This window comes from Adiantum capillus-veneris, chromosome 6, assembly GCF_014529385.1.
Source record: "Adiantum capillus-veneris isolate H3 chromosome 6, ASM1452938v2, whole genome shotgun sequence".
Classification (NCBI taxonomy): Eukaryota; Viridiplantae; Streptophyta; class Polypodiopsida; order Polypodiales; family Pteridaceae; genus Adiantum; species Adiantum capillus-veneris.
Window position 1 is genome coordinate 113,294,355 of NC_140936.1, and position 18,103 is coordinate 113,312,457.

Sequence of the window (18,103 nt, forward strand, 5' to 3'; positions counted from 1 at the left end):
TGTGCTAACCCAGAGGCACGACTAGGCATGCCATAGCCAAGTGTGCGCTCCTTGCCGCACTGTCGAAGCAAGGGACTTGCCAATACACCGTATGCGAGCCACAAACGGCTCCAAGCACACAACAAGCCTAAACTAGCAAGCTCAAGAAAACAAAGGGTGTGTCACTCACCGCTCTACGCTCGTCTTCGTGGTGGATTCCTCGCCGCGATGAAGAAGAAGCTGCAGTCGTGCCGTGCTCAACCGCTTCGCCGCCGTCGTGCCTTCGTAATGCTCGATCGCACACACACTCTCCCTCTCTCTCTCTCTCTCTCTCACACACACACACAAGGAGGTGAAGAAGAAGAAGATGGAGATGGAGCAAGAGCACTCTTCAATTGCACAAATGAGAGAATGAGTAAAAATTAGGTTTAGTTGGCTTTTATAGGAGCTCACCCCATTCACACTTGGGCGCCCATGCTTAACCAACTAATCCTTTGAATGTCCAAGTTAAAGTGCGCCTCTCATCGACGATCACTCTACCTTTCCCTATTGGTCCGACAAGCCCGGTACCTGACTCTAAATAATACAACGTTTATAGATCATAGGGTGTCCGTGTGCCGTGAGGGTTAACATGCCCCCCTTCCTGATGTAGATTCCATCCTCGGAAGCTATTGAGTTGAAGCTGGTTCGTCGAGGTGGAAGAGCATTGGAGATGAATGTCCTTAGCCGTCTTCAGTCACTGCAAAATCAAACAACATTGGCACAGTAATTGCATTCTCTTAAAAAGCATATGCAGTTTTAGGTAGACAAATTGATTGGTAAAAGAATTTCAAACAATTTGATAGCAATGAACATTAAATTGCAATGTAATCAAATGCATAAACAGATGTAAAGGTAAAAAAATTAAACAAGTCTGGGGTCGCTAATTTGATGGTCGAAAAGCACTAGAGATCGAATATTAATACCATGGGTAAGCTTCTTAATTTTCACTGGTCACTTAAGTTGTTTAATCGCGAGAGCCAAGTATTCATGTTCGAGGGCTGACTAGAGGCTATATCTGGAAAACTTTGTAGTTAAGCTACCATAAAAGGAATTTCTCATGAAATCATCGCCTGACTGATTACTTTTTCTTTGACCCCCCAAAGTCTTTTCACACTGATTCAATTTTGAAGTGGGTGCTTATTTTGTATGCCTTGGGTTTTTTGCTTTTCAAGGAAAAGCGCCCACACTGGGAACCTCTAGGGCTCTAGTACCATAGGCTATACATGTGAGTGAAGTACCAAATCAAGCTGAGATTTCTCTTCCAGCTTAAAATTTTACATTGTGGCACTTTGATTTTTTGTTTGTTCATTTTCAGCATTTTAATTTTGTAACTTTGGGGGGCCATATAACACTGTTACCCTCCCCAGGCTCATCACATTAGTAAACTCCCTTTATAATACTTAAGCTAAAGGTCGATAGGGTTAAGCCCACTAGAAAGCCCTAGTACATTTCATACAATGCTGCCTAAATCGGATTAAGAACCTAAGTAACCATTGCTTATTAGGAAGGCATTTCCCATGGTATTAAGAGAAGATTTCTAATACCTAGCTTGGTCAAACTAGCTTAGTTGGACTGCTTGATTTTTACACCTAGACAAGTGATTATGACAAAAGATTGCATTGAATTAAATGTTTGATACTAAGCCAATGCGCTGAATATTATGCTACCAATCACAATCAAAGCAGACAAACATGGATGCAAAAAGATAACGGCAATGCTAATGGACAAGAAACACCTGTTTGTGTTGATGGTCGTGCTTGATTTGAAGGTTCCATGAAGGTCCAAATCCTATCAATAGCAACACGCTCCTGTACACACTATGAAACACAAACAATACCTCTAGGAGGCACATCAGTGGGAAATGAGAACTTCGCTAATCACTCAACTCTAAAACAGAAACACTCCTATCGTACCAATCTTACCTACCCTCCATCACTCAAGTGATGAGGATCAAAGGTGTTTTATGGCATAGGTTTCTGTTTCACTGTACCAGATGTGACATGTGTAGGTCTGAGTTAATGTTTTGACTTTTATTGTGCATACTCGTTTGCTAATTGCTCTTGCTCTTTTTTTTTTTTTTTCAGTATAAAGCTTTATATGTACATTCCCTAAGATTGGAGATTGAGAGGTCAGGGAAAAAGGTTGAGAGGGAAGCAAGTGAATAATGGATGTCAGCAAACACTCCCCCCTTCCTTGGGTAGATCATACCGTTTGAAATGAGCTTGTCACCCTTTGAAACCAATTGTTCCAGTTGGTAATAGGTGAGGATTTTTGCCAGTAGTTTGTTATTACCCTAGGTGCCTTGTCAAGCTGCAAGGGTGGTAAGGTACTCTCCCAGGATCGAACTTGGAGTGGTTCATTAGGTGATTCTTGAACACTGGGAGGTGTGGATTCTTTTGTAGCTTCATTGAGGTCCACTACTATAGATGGAGGCTGTGTAGAAGCTTTTACCTCTATGGATGTATTACATGAGGAGCTAGAATCTTCATGGGACTCCCCCCTTCCTGAGCTAGGTGGAACAAATCGTTCTTTCTTTGGTACCCAAACTAGCTCGGGAGCGGGTGTGTAGCATTCTGTGATTTTTTTCTTTTCACGATCATTGATTCGTTTTGGAGCTACGGGATTGGGCTCACTTGGGTCAGGTGATAGGTAAGAGCACAATCTACGTTTTGGCACCCAGATTTGATCATTTCCTTGATAGTAGCCTTGGGCTTCCAATAGTCGTTTAGGGATCCATCGCAACATTTTCTTACTTTTCTTGGAGCGAGTGGTACGTTTCTTACAAGGCTTCTGTTTTTTAGCACTAGCTATGGTCACTAAAGAAGCTTTAGGGACCCACTTGTATGTTTTCTTCGTTACATTAGGATGAGTCTTGTCGGAAGCGATATGCATTGCTTGTAGCATATTTAAGGGTACATGCATTTCATCCCCCTCAGGTGTTACCCAGGTCGTCCCCCTATTTCCCCAAGTGTCTATGGTTGATGCTAGGTGGACCCAATCCACATTGTCTGATTCCGTCATACCCGGTAACACATCCATGTAAGGAGAATCTTGGCCAATGTCTGTATCCTTCTTACAAGTGTAACAATATTGTAGTGGGGCCGAGTGAACTGTGGTGTCAGAGCGATGATCAATAATGGTTTTACTCCCTAAGGGGTGTACCTTACCAGTCACCAAATCCACTCTAAGGACAGAGTCTTGGAATTGCAAATAGACATGATTTTTAGACCAATCATGAACCATTTGTGCTTCCCTCATGAATGGTCGTCCTAAAATCATTTCATATGACATAAGGTGTTTAGAGAAATCCATTACAATGAACGTATGTCGTACCTTGTGTCCTAGAACTTTGATCTTAAGATCCTTGAGCATCCCCATAAGTTTGGCTATGGTACCATTTGCCATCTTTACCACAATGTTAGTAACACTGAGGCGGGGTTTTCCCATGGATTCCCAACAATCTTTTGTAACGATGCTAACTCCCGCACCACCATCAAGAATTCCCTTTATAGTTAATCCCTTGGTAGTGATGGGTAGGGTCACATTAGACTCGTCGCCTTCAAAATACTGCCCTAATTCGTTAATGGGTACCTCAATCACAGACTCGTGTCCATCTAAGTCAAGTGATTGCACATGATTTTCCTCATCAATCATAATCGAGTTAAGCCTATTTGGTTGCGCAAACTGCGGTAATCCCGTTCGTAGCTCTCCGTTAAGGAATGCTCGAAGTGCAAGGAATAACTCAGGATCTCCATATAGCTTTGCTATGATCGTGGTTCGGACCTCAGAAGACATGAAGTCCACTAGTTTGGCAACATTCATTAGCGTTTTGCAGGGTGTAGGTCCTTGACTAGGAACTGGTGAGGATGGAATCTCATATTCCTCAATGGGATCAGGTATTCCTTCGTTAAACATCCTTTCCAACAAGAAGGGTGTATGCTCACTTTCTGATGTCCTGTCCTCACTCCCTTCTTGGATGATACTAGATATGGCTAACGGTCTATGGTTCATGTGGGGTGGATGAACTTGCGTGGGAAACACTGTGTCATGAATTTTGACTTGCATGGGTTCTGGTTCTAGTTTCCTTTGAGTATCCTCCACTAAACCTTTTAGATATTTTACCTGCTTAATCTCGTCTACTGGGTTTGGGTACGTCCCAATCTTCTTTTTACGATTCTTCCCTTTTTGCCCCTGCGGTTTATCTTGGGGGTCTTGGATTGGATTTGGAAACACTTGTGGTGTTTTCAGAGGCTCTTTATGGTTTTCTCTTATTCGGTTTTCATTTGGTTCCATGTTACGGTTTTCTTTGTCGGTCTTTCCCTTTGTGGTATTGGTTCTAGTCTCCATTGTCTCGACTGAATCTGAATCATCCTCGAGGTCATTCATATACACGGGGTCATCTCCTGTTCCTATGTTTGTTTTGGAACTTGGCTTTGAATTTTCCGTATTCTGCGACTTCTTCCTTCGTGTCTTCTTTTTCTTTGCTTGGATAACTGACGCGGTATCTCTCTCTTCGAGGATATGGCCTGGCCCTTGAAGCATGGACCGTGTAATCGCATAAGCGGGTGCGATGGGTGGTATTGGCGATGTCACACTAGCAATTTCAACCAAATTCAGGGGTGTGATTTTAGGCACATTTGGGTTATAGGGGCATTGGGCAATCAAGTGATCTATGCCACAACGATTACATGTGAGTATTGGCATTGCAGACGTGCTCCCTTGATTCATTTGCATCTGTGCAGCATTCTTTTGCAGCCTACTAGGGCACTCCGCTACTCGATGTGGTCCACCACACTCGTAGCATTGAAGAGGTGGCCTCCTAGCCTGGCTGTTGATATTTTGACCTCTGGATGCGAGAGCAGCAGCTTGATAAACCGGCTTGACTTGTCCCCAACAATCTTCCATGTAGTATATAGGACATTCTTCCAATGTATCAAGTCCGTAGGCAATACTAGTGTCTATTTCCTCCTCACAACCATCTGCATAAGCATTAGATGGCTCGCAACCCACTTGGTTCATAGGGGCGACTCTTGGATGCGGGGGCTGCGGTCCTAGCACAGGAGGTGGTAGCGGTGTAGCTTGTACAACATTTTGAGGTCTAGGGACCATGTGTTGCGGTAGTTGCTCAACAGGTGGAGTAGGCATCAATACAGGAGCTCGAGGCGCATCCGTCCAGGCTACAGGTGGTCTATTTGCCATCATACGTTTGATCATTAAACAATCCTTAGCTTGGTGACCATACCTACCACATGCGTTGCAAGTTCCATTAAATTTTACTCTAAACGTAGGGCACTCACTAGTGCTATGTGGACCTAAGCAAATGGAACACCATTGTTGCTCCCTTCTTGGATACATGTGACTATTTTGAGGGGGTCGATTATCCTTAAGAGACTCTTGGATTGCCTTGGTGAGGTCTGTCAAGAATGTCTCAAATACCTTTGGCTCATTGGCAATGGGCTTTGCAGTCATGGGTTCATACTCAATGGCTTGTGAGCTAGTGGATCTCGTGTCAGTAGACACCCTCATGCCTGCTATCATCAAGTTGTCCTCTAATTGGATTGCATTGGCAGTGACATCTTCCCAGGTTGTGATACCTCTAATCACTAGTCCATTATAGATTCCTTCATTCCTCAACCCTCGAATGAATCGATCAAGCAGTTGGTTATTGTTGAAGCGCTCATTTACAGGGCAACGAGAGTTTAAGTGCTTTAGACGACTAATGAAGTCCCTTACTGACTCTCCTTCCTTACGTTCGGCCTTCTGTAGCTGAGATGCTACACCCCAAAGCACACCTTCTCGTATGTACTCCTTTAGAAACAACCTTCGAAGGGTAGGGTAGATTGTTTTCTCGTCCACCCTTAGGGTCCTATACCAATCTCCAGCCTTCCCACTTAATGTCAAGCTTAAGGCATTGCACTTATGTAGTTCGTTGCGTTCCCCTAAGGAATCACATACTTGTTCAAACACTTCAATGTGTTTTCTAGCATCTTCGTCCCCATTGAATTTTTGCGTGAGTTTGGCAATTTGTACTGCCTTACTTCTAGGCTCTCTATCAGATGCGTGACGCATATTTTCCGCGATAGATCGACCTATGGTTTGAGCAAACGCTGCCAAGTCACCTATGTGAGGAGGCAGGGCCGGTGGAGGTACTCTTGGAATCATATGTGGGAGAGGAACGGGTACCGGTCTTGGCATATGTGTGGATGATGCAGGATATGGAACATAACCGGGCATAGGTCCACTCGGATAAGGGCTAGGGAGCGGCACTCGAGGAGCATAAGCAAGTGGTACAATTGGAGGTGTGGGGGCCATGTGTGCATAAGGGGCTAGAGGCACATACGGTCGAGGCCCCATATTAGGTACTACGACACTAGGTAGTGGCACTGCGCTAACCGTAGATGTCATCGGTACATTCTCTGTCAGGCTTATCCCTGGAGTGAGCACTGTGTTTTCCTTAATAGAGGGTTGAGCCAAGTTAGGGAAGCTAAAGTTTTCGCTCGGAGGCTCAGATTGCATAGAGACCCCAGGTGAAATGACGTAAGATGGGTCCATGGGGCTCATTAGAGGAGTCTCCATTTGTGATAGAGTAGGCTGTTGAGCCTTGCTCGTATCCAGAAATCTCATGGGGCCAGTTGAGAGTATATTTACCCCTCGGTTTTGCCTTTCTGATTGAATAATGCCATGGATAACATTACAGATCATTTTCTGTTGATCTTCGATGCTCGTGGCACTAGAGGTGGATTGTACAATCTCTATCCATCCTACATGGTAGGCGTGGCCAGAGTGTAGATCCGTCAACACCTCAGTGTGGAGGTCGTATGTCCAATGATCATTAATGAACAATCCTTCTAGAGTCGACGTGTTAATGGTTTCTTGTGAGGTAGAAGCAATGTTGCTCCCCGTGGTTTTACTTGTCACCAACGGTACTCTAGAGGGAACTTCTGAAGGAGGCAGCTCAACAGGGCCTTCTTGGTAAGAAGTTGGTAGGATATCCACATGGACACTCTTTGGGGGTGTGGGGTCCACGTGCGATGTGAAAGGAGAGTCCACTTCCCCACCCCCTTCGTGTGCTTCATTTGCATCAGGTTCCGAGCGAGTAGCTCTACCTAATGTTTCCATGAAACGGCTAAACATACTAGTACTAGGCTGTGGAGCTTCGAGAGGTGCATGGCCTTCTCTCTCAGTGTTTTGGGTAGGGTATGCTTCCATGATTTCTGAGTCGGAGGAGGAATCACTAGCGGCTATTTTAGGGTCTTGGGTGGTGCTACCTTGTGTCCCCGCTGAGGGTCTAGAGCTTATTGTGGATGGGTAATGGGTGTCCGTATGAACAGAGGCACTCTCAATATGCTCGTGTTCTAGCACCCGCCCAGAGCGTAAGTGCATGTGCTTTTGATACCCTAAGGTGTCAAAAAGCTGCTCTAGGAGGCCTTGTGACTAGTTTTTAGCGTGTTTTTTGTTTGTTTTTTTGCTAGATTTTTTAGAGCGTGTCGTGGAATGGGCCGTGTGATAGCTCGAAACGAGCGTATCGATCAGAGGGTTGTGCCGTGCTTTACAGCCCTTCGTTTGGTCACTCTATGCCCTCGGAATCCCTAAAACTGTCAATTTCCAGTAGGGAACTAGGCCCAAACTAGAAAGTCTAAGGGTGCAAGTGGGAAGAGAAAGGAGGAGAGTGGAGGACTTGTCCCACATGCTCTCATTCTCTCTTGAGGGAGTAGGGTATATATATAAGAGTGAGTCTAGTATATATCATAGGACTGAGGACTGAGGCTTGGGCCTGGGCTTGGGCTTGGGCTTGGGCTTGGGCTTGGGAAAATGATCCCAATCCCGATCTATCTTTTATACAAACCAACCCGTCCGTTTTAAGAGTCACGTTTTTTATTTTCGAAAAATTTCGCCGCCCGCTCACTCGCGTTTTTAATTGAAATTGAAAACGCAGATATGCAGAAATTCAAAAATTGCAGAAAAAACGCAGAAATTGCAGAAAATTGAAAAAACGTAGAAATGCAAGAAATTGCAGAAATTGAAAACGCCGAACTTGAAAATGCAGAAATTGAAAAAACGCAGACAATAGCAGAAATTGAAACTTGACAGCAAATGCAGAAAACGCAAAAAACAGAAATCTCCACACACTCCTTCCCTGCCTTTCCTATGATAGAAATTGCACCACAAGGAAGCGTAAAGTGCTAACCGAGCTTAGTGTAGGGCATATCCCCGGCAGCGGCGCCAAAAATGTGCGCTCCTTGCCGCACTGTCGAAGCAAGAGACTTGCCAATACACCGTATGCGAGCCACAAACGGCTCCAAGCACACAACAAGCCTAAACTAGCAAGCTCAAGAAAACAAAGGGTGTGTCACTCACCGCTCTACGCTCGTCTTCGTGGTGGATTCCTCGCCGCGATGAAGAAGAAGCTGCAGTCGTGCCGCGCTCAACCGCTTCGCCGCCGTCGTGCCTTCGTAATGCTCGATCGCACACACACTCTCCCTCTCTCTCTCTCTCACACACACACACACAAGGAGGTGAAGAAGAAGAAGATGGAGATGGAGCAAGAGCACTCTTCAATTGCACAAATGAGAGAATGAGTAAAAATTAGGTTTAGTTGGCTTTTATAGGAGCTCACCCCATTTACACTTGGGCGCCCATGCTTAACCAACTAATCCCTTGAATGTCCAAGTTAAAGTGCGCCTCTCATCGACGATCACTCTACCTTTCCCTCTTGGTCCGACAAGCCCGGTACCTGACTCTAAATAATACAACGTTTATAGATCATATGGTGTCCGTGTGCCGTGAGGGTTAACACCAAGGCAAGGAATCTCTCACTCCCCCACACATGCTACAATGGCCTCATGGCCTAGGTTAAATACTCCCCCATCTAGCCCCAGTCTCCCTCAGGTGGGATTATTCCTACCATGTGGCACTCTTTGGTGAGTTGACTCCAAGAGCTTGAAACTTCAAAACAAAGAGAAAATCTCAAAAGAAATTCCCAACCTCTTTTTTTCCCACTGCTTGCCCTACTTGCCAATTGTTCATTGGCGATCCATTTGCTGAGCCACAAAGCTATGATGAGTCCCCACTGTGTTGACTACAAGCCGTGACAACCTTACTCCCTTTGGACTCCTCCAAGTTTGTTATCTGAATCCGCCAAAACTCGACAAAAGCATGTGTATCCCTGTCTACAAAGCACCCCGCATCTTTAGCTCTCAATACCTCCACCACCGCTTCTTTGTTTAGCAAGCTGTCAGTTCCTACTGAGTCTGTATGATGCATACCCTGCTCTAGAACCTTGTTGAGGCTCAAAAGATGCCAGATGGCACGATTCCCCAAGTGGTCAGGTGGGTACCAACCTAGCCCCCATCAAAACTTCAACTAGTCATAAATTGTAATCCATGGCTCTGATCTTCAATCTGAAAAGACAGGCATGCTCCATAATTTGAGCTCTACACATGCATCCACTAACATCAGCCTGAGCCACCTATCCCCAGGTGCCATTTACATCGGGGATCTGCAACACTTTCTAACTTTGAGCCGCAATATCTTGAACATCTGGGCTCCATTTGATGAACCGTTTGGACCATCATGGAAAGCACAATGGAGACGACATTATAACACAAAACATCAACATCTCGGGCATAGAAGTCCATCACCCTGCTTAGCTCTTTGCAACACACCTTTGACCTAAAAAATCACATTAGGCATACATTTCCATAGCCACTAGGCTACCAAGGACCTTGGTACTTGCCCTAGCCTTCTGCACTGCACCTGCTTGCAACCTCTCCCCAGCATATACCACTTTCTATCTCTGAAAAACTGTGGCTGCACCACCGTCAGGATGCTTTGGCACACTGATTTCTTGAGCTGTCAGTATCAATATTCGTGGTTGTCGAGCTTTTACGAGGCTTTTACCCGCCATTGGTATCCTAGTTTGTCTTGGGTAGAATGTCTTGGTTGATTGTTTGGAGACTTAACTCTCCACTACTTCATTAGTTTTACAGCTGGCGAAGAAGATAAGTGCTCCTTTTTCCTCCAAATCCATCCTTGTTTAGGTTCCCTCCTCGAAGATACTCCTCTGTGATTTGAACCTTGGAACCATCTTTGGTACAGTAGATGATATTTTGGGCACCCAAATTTGAATCATCTTGTCCTTAAGTTGTGCCTTTGGTACCCAGATATGTTTGTTTCCTTGCACGCTACTTGTAGAATTTGCTTGTCTATAGGATGTAGAAGATTGATTGCTTTGTGGTTTGCTTTGCTGGTAACCTTCTTTCCATTTCTCTTTGGTTGGTGCAATTGGAACAATGAGTTGTCCGCTTTTAGGTGATAGCTTGAGCTGATTGGTATCCCAATATGGTATTGCCTTGTATGATGTTAAGCTCTGAATGTAAGCTACAAGGGTAGTTTTCTTACCATTATATCTTTATGTTGGAGATGAACCCTTGCAAAGCCCACACAATATTCACACCTCCTACTGTTGTGGTATGCAACTCATGTGAGCTCATACTTTTGCCACCTTCGGGAGTAGAGGTTTCCATGTAGTGTGAGTGAATGAAAGTAGAAGGAGTAGAATCTTGTTTCATGTTGTAATGGAGATGAGAGAAGGGAGAGGAGCTAGCTTGGTGTGAAACTATGTGGTGGGTAAGGGGAAGAGATGGAGGAGGAGCTTGCTTGGTGCTACAATGGAAGTGGGAGAAAGCTAGCAGAGAGATAATGATGGACTATAGGGGGGTGCATGTGGTTGTTGCAGCAATGGAGAGCTTGGAAAAAGGTTTGTAGTGAGAGAAAAACACTTTTTAGCTATAGAATAGGTTTGGAAAGACTTTGGAGGGTGAAAATGATGTTTTGATTTGTTTTTTTTTTAAATCAATTTTTTGGATTTTTTAGTGCACGTCTTTAACTTTTGAAGGTCAAAAATACTTTTTTGACCATGAAATAGGTTTGGGGACCTTTTAAGGAGGGAAAACTTGAAATTTAAAATTTTTTGAAAATTTGAAATTTTTAGTGTATTTTTAAATCCGGGCCAAAAAGTATGGGGAAAAGAGGTCAAAGTGGTCCCCCCCCCCCCCCCCTCTTTCCCCTAGCCACCTCCCTTACCTTCTCACTAGGTAAGAGACAATTAAGAGGTGTAAGGCTACCTTGTCCCCCTACTTTTTTGAGGGTATAGAGTGTGTCCACCACCCTCTTCCTATTGGCTAACCTCTAATTAACCTTAATCCCAAAGGGCCTCTACAGGGTTCATATTTTTCCTAATGCTAAGGCTGCGTTTGCGTTGATTGGCTCAAAAAATTTGTCTACAAAAATTGATCCTCGAGATTTCACGGTGGTTTCCTTGATTTGACTTCCAGTTTCCTTCACTTTTTCCTGGAATAGTTTCTTGGCTTTCTCCTCGATTTCAGCACTTTGTTTCTATTTTCTCATCTCATACATTTTGCTTCTGCTTCTCTTAGTCTTTTGAGAGGAAATTTTAGTATTCTCCGAATCATCATAGGAGTTATGTTTCTTTTTCTTTGCCTAGGCTCTGGTGATTACCTTGATTGGAACAATAGGTTCACTCTCAGATGAGCTACTAGGTATCACTTGGACTATGTTCACTACTATTTTACCCTTGTTTAAAGGATTTTTTGGACAGTCTTCAAGGAAGTGTCCTCCCTTTTTGCAACATTGCATTCTAAAAGCTTCAACTTGCTTAATGTTCTTGTTAGGCTCTGGGCATTCATTTTTCCAATGATCATCTGCACTAGAGTTATGACAGTTCCCAGTTCTTGGCTTAATCATGGGTCTTACCATAGGAGGTCTAACACCTTGATTAGCTACATAGTACATCGGTGCAAGCTCTGGTGTAGTATAATTCACAGGTTCTTCCATTGGTGGGGGATGTGAATTATACCAATCTCCTTCTACCATTACTATAGATGGACTAGGCTCAACATAAGGTGTAACAGAAACTAGTTCTTGTTCATCTATGACTCCTTCTGAATGCATGTACTTTACAGACACTCCATTATGTGCAAGATATGGATTTTGTTGACCCAACACAGGTTGAGATCTTTCCATACCCATCGGTGGTCTTTTAGTTGGGGCCATATTAGGTTGATATATGTACATGGGCTGTCCTTGTGGCCTCACAGGCATGTATTGAACATTCCCATCATACTTTGGTCAGTAATAGCACTCATTGGTCTCATGGTTGATCCATTTACCCTCGACTGCACACCATTTTTGCGACCTAATTGGTTATCCCTATTGAGGTATCCCTTGTCCTGGTCCCCTCATAGGTGTTTTTTTCATTTTATTCATCATTTCATTCATTCTTTTGAGCATGTCTTCTATGGTTGTAAGTGGTGCTGCAGCAGCAGCTCCCGCTTGTGCTGGTTTGGTGGATGTTGTTTTCTCGATTTGATTATCCTTAGGGACATATTATTCATTGAAAATATCACAATTGTCTCCTAAGTCAATAGCATATGACACGCACTCTTCTAGGGTCATATGTTTCTTACTATACAATATAGCATGAAGTTCTTTGTTTAGCAGTCCCTCTAGAAAAAATGATACTAGTCTTTCTTCTGCAGGTATTTCTAGCTCTGGGTATCTTGCAATGTATTGCTTCATTCTAGTTGCACAATCCCTAATAGACTCACCTTGTTTATGTTTGAAGCTATAGATTTGAGCTACAATATTATGTTTGATCCCCATTTTGGAACATACAACTACAAATCCTTGAACTAATGTATTGAAGTCCATGATTGACCTTGGTGGAATGTTTTGGAACCATGTCAGTTCTTTTTCCTCTAATTTCATTCCAAAATCCTCGAATTGAGTATGGACATCAAATATTTGTTTTTCTCTTAGCACTTTCTTAAAGCTTGCTAAGTGGTCATATGAATCCCCATATCCACTATATTTTTTGGCCCATTTTTTGAAACTCAGCTGGTCTGACACTTCTATTTGGTTCAACTCCCGGTCTCCTGGCAGTTGGTCATGTTCCTAGTCCTTCAAATCAGTTTGTTGGAAATAGAGACTCATGTAGCCCTGGACTGGCTTTAGTGTCACCCGGTCTTCTTCTTGATGAGGTAGTTTCTAGTTTCTTTATGTTACTCTCAAAAGATCTCTCACTAAGTTCATCTCTTGAAATAATTTCTAGTCCTTGGTCCAATATCCAATCCGTTATGGACTACCCTTGATATTTGGTTTGTTTCACCTCCTCAGGACTCATCATAACAAAATTATTGTTATAACAATCCCTAAATAGGTAGGTTGGTAGATCTGTTGAACCCTTGTCTTTGATTTTGAAGATATAGATGATCTTCATGGGTGTTAACTGTCCTGATTTGGCATGAGAAGTCCGTAGAAGATTTTTGACGTTTCTATCCTCCCAATAATAGACTCCAATCCTAGGATTATGCGTGCTAAGCCATTTCAAAGGCTTCAAATCAACTTGATCATATCCCTTGAATTCTAAAGTCGGTGGTCCTTCTTTTGCTGCCATATCTAGAATTATGGTATTTACTTCTAACCCCCATTTGTCTATCATGTCAGGATTTTCAACTTGTAAATAATAAGTTCCATTTTTATCCATGTACATTTTTTCTTGTTTCTTTGGCTTGATTTCCTCTTCAAACTCTATGTCATGGTCATCAATGTGAATAGCATACTCTTCATTAGGATCCAGGTAAACCTGAGCTCCATGGAGATTAGTCTCATAAAAGGTGAGTATGTTCTTATAACGCACTGTCGTTCCGGTTTCTGAATGAGTTGAATAGGATGACATTTCAGATGTTGATTCTGAAAAAGTGTCTGAGACTTCTTCAAAGATAGTGTCCAAGTGATCTCCTTGATTCACACTCTCTTCGGTGGATACTCTATTAGCGATCTCTCCAAATATATCTTGGTATTTTAGTATATGACTAGATCTAAGGTTCATATAGACTTGTAAAGCTCTGGATAGAGTTCTTACCATCGGATTAACTTGTTACCAATTTCTTCCACTTGACGTGATTACAACTTATGTCAAGCTTTCAATTCCTTGTCTGTAACCTGATTCGTGCATCAGTTTTAATCAACTTAGCTATTCTTTCACAAAGACTGTACAATTTTTGCTAACTATTGTGACTGGTCTATGTGTATCCCTTCAATTTGAGTTAAGTGAGTCAGCAATTGAGACTTTCATATTCTACCTTTGGAAAAAGCCAAAGGACTAATCTGCAACCTGGAAATTGAGTGAACATGTACTAATTTGGATCCAATTGAACCCAAAATTGCCTGGTGGCCTTGTATTATATATGTTGGTCTAACATTGTACAAGCTCAAAAGTTCAAAATGGTGTCTCTTTATATCGGTAGTAAATAATCGCAACTATTTACTTTTCTCTTTTTTTTACTCTTTTTGGCTTGTTTTGCCAAGTATGCAACTTGTTAAGGTCTCTGGACAAGTTTCACTAAGTTTGAACAAAATTTGTTCAAGTTATCAACTGTTTCGTATCCGCAGACTCAGTTTTCAAGAATCTAGCTTAAGTCTCACTTTTGTGATCCAAATTTCACCAAAATTGATTTGTGTGGTCTCCTTGATATGCTTGACCTTGTGGTATACTCAAATGTACAAAAATGTCTAGTTTTATAGTAGATGTAAATAATCGCGATTATTTACTCTTGCTATTTTTATGCAATTTTTTTCCACGATCTTCACACAGAATGGTTAAGCAACTCAACTTAAACTCCCTATCCAAGTTTTATCAAGTTTGGATAATTCCTGTTCAAATGGTCAACAGTTTTGTGTCTGCAGACTAGTGTCTGCAGACTAACTTTGTAAATTTGGCCACAATTTTCAATCAAATGATCCAAATCTTACCAAATTTGATTTGTGGGCTTAATACAACATGCTAAAACTAGTGGTATGCTAGGTTGGTTAGAAAAGTTGAAAAATGGGACAAAAGTAAATAATTGCGATTATTTACTTCTGGTAAATTTTTGCATCTTGTTGGTCATCTGAGCATGTACACTTGTTTAACACATCAATATAAGCCTATACGTCAAGTTTCACTTAGTTTGAACAAAACTTTCTCAATTTACACTCAAGTTCTCGACAGCTAGTACAGATTTCAGTTTTTATCAATTTTTTGGTCAGTTTAGTGATCCAAACTCTATGGGCCTTTACAAAAGATGTTTGTACACATGCATACAGTTTCTGGTATCAACCTTAGTCACTTTTGATCTGAAAGTAAATAATCGCAATTATTTACTTTAGGCCTAAAATGAGTACTTTTGAAAACTTTTTCAGTGAAAATTCTTTTCATGAGCTATTTAGCCTCTAAGTCAAGTCAAAACTTAATTTGGCCTAAAATGTCAAGAAAACGTAAATAATTTGAGGTTTTACAAACTCTTGAAATTTAAGCTCAAATGCGTCCTTAAGCTTACCCACTGGTTCATACAACTTTTAAAGCATAATCTCCAGTCGGATTCAATGGTGGACAGTCTTCTGGTGCTATTTCTAGCCATAGACCTAAAATTCTGCAACTTCACATAAACAACTCACAATTGATTCTTTTGGATAGAGCAATGTTCTGAGATCCCACCTCTGCTTCTACTTACCCTACTCCTAGATTCTACTGCAATGGGGTTGTGGAAAGTGTCCACAAACACTCGTTTTCTTATTTTTTATGGTTTTTTGAATCTTGATCTTAAGACTTGTCTCATCCATCAATCAATTTCAAAATCCTAATCTAATCCTACAATCCTAAAAAATACTTAGTAACCTGCTTCCAAGCTACCTCTACACATCAAAATACGACAATCTTAAGCTATGCGGTTTTAAAAAGGAAGTTTTGACTCTAGGTGATCCTAGAGGAAGTTAAAGGATAACTTCACAAGACGCTCATGTTTTTCCCTAGTTTAGGTCTCTTCGCTCCCCGATAGTGGTGCCAAATGTGGGATGGGTGTCTAGCCTCACTCCTATCTTATTGCAGACATAGCGAGAACCACGAATATAATTGTCAATCCATGGGATAAGCTGACTCGACTAGTGCATAGAGGCTTTACAAGAGGTTGTCAATCTCGACCTAGAATGCATCTAAATGCTTAGCAATGATGCCCCAATACCCCGCCTATACTTAGTTTATGCTTTTGAAGCTTCAATTCCTACTTATGATGAAATTATGCTACAGGTCTATGATGCCAAAAGCCACGGATTACCATGAAATGCTTACGTCAATGAGTAGAGCTCTTACCTGTAATTGCAACGCAATAGACGGCACTGCAATGTGACAATTGGGAAGGGAGTAGGAAGAGCAAGAACGAGAGAAGTGAGCGTCGTTAGCTCACGCTATGTTTCTATTATCCAAAACTTCTCAAAAACTTACATAAATTGGCTTTTATACCTTAGCCAAGGTTTTTGTGGTCAAAACTAATAATCTGGGAGCTCTAACTAAAGATAAGTTGATACAATCTGGAAGCTTGTAGCCGGAGCTCATCAATTACATTGTTTATTTGGAAAGTAGAAGCTACAATATTCTTGATTCATCAAAATAATAAGTGTTTTTACAATGAAAGCAAACATTATCCAAGTTATCTTGATGCTAACACCAAGTTCAAAGGTAGCATCTGATTCATCAAAATAATAAGTGTTTTTACAATGAAAGAAAATGTTATCCGAGTTATCCAGGTTAGCTTCATGCTAACACTAAGTTCAAAGGTAGCATCTTTTTTAGTTATTGAAGTCATGGGATAGTGAATGGGCTCTCTCTCTCTCTCTCTCTCTCTCTCTCTCTCTCTCTCTCTCTCTCTTCTCTCTCTCTCTCTCTCTCTCTCTCTCTCTCTCTCTCTCTCTCTCTCTCTCCCCCCCCCCCCCCCCCCCCCCTCTCTGTGTGTGTGTGATGCTGCCCAAAGGGTCTCACCCTCTCCCTCTTTCTCAAAATAACAAATTTCCCTTTGCCTCGCAATCTCCCCATGTAGCCCAATTCCTCCCCATCTCATTGAGTTATAGTGAACTATACTCTTCAATTTGATTTGATAGGTTTACTTGCATGTTCAAGGGAAGCAATTGAAAGTAACATATTACAAAAGATGAATCCCGGTCCAATTTGTAGCGTCACTACGGATTTTGAGAGACAAAGAAAGAGGAAACAGCGAGAGAAGAAAAAACTTAAACAAGTTCAGGTTGGAGAGCATGCCAACAATGAGTAAAAGAAGAAGAAAATCTCATCTAAGATTGTGGAAATGTTCAAGAGGAGGACCAAAGTCATTAGTACATAAGTCAAGCAAAAAAAATGGATTCTAGTCACTCATCATCGTGTCATGCAAGAAATTTGTCCAAAGTTACTATTCAAAGTGAAATCATGTGTAATGTTTGCAACACCTTGGCTCTTGTGAATCACCCTAGTTTCAATGAGGAGTATAGTATGTGCTAATTAGCTTACTAAGTATGATGTCTGATAATTAGTATACAATTCATACATGGAAGCATATTGTATGTGATAATTAGCATAGTGTAAGTTCTAGCTAGCATATAGTATGTGCAAATTAGCTTACTAAGTATATTGGTTATTATACTAGTAATGCTAATTAACATACTTAATATGGTAGCATACATTATATTCTTACAAGTAGATCCAATGTACTAGCTAACTAGCCCACTATGCTAATTAGCATATATAGTATTTTAATCCACAAATCAAGTGTGCATAAATTCAAGGTGGATTATCTTACAAGTGTTTGGTGTGATTGGATGTCCTTGCGTTGCAAGGTTGCACAACCATTTGATAGGTATGCCTCTCTTGTAGGTGGGAGCCCTACATTCAATCCCAATGGAGCATGTAGTAGCAAAGTAGAGCAGGTGATAGTGATGCTCACAAGGCAGCTTGATCATTGCAAGAATTTTTTGTACTTCAAGGGGTAGACCATTTCCATTACAAAGGGTTTTTGTTTTACATTGTCTTGTACCTTTTTGTCATTCATAAAATTGGCAAGGTCAAGATTAATGAGGGAATTTTGGAAAATGAGTCCGGAAACTTGGACTCCATGTGCAATCAAAAGTTCGAGTTTAATTTCAAAGGTCTGTACTTTGGCCCTTTTTGTGCATACCTAAATAGGAGGAGTTTAAA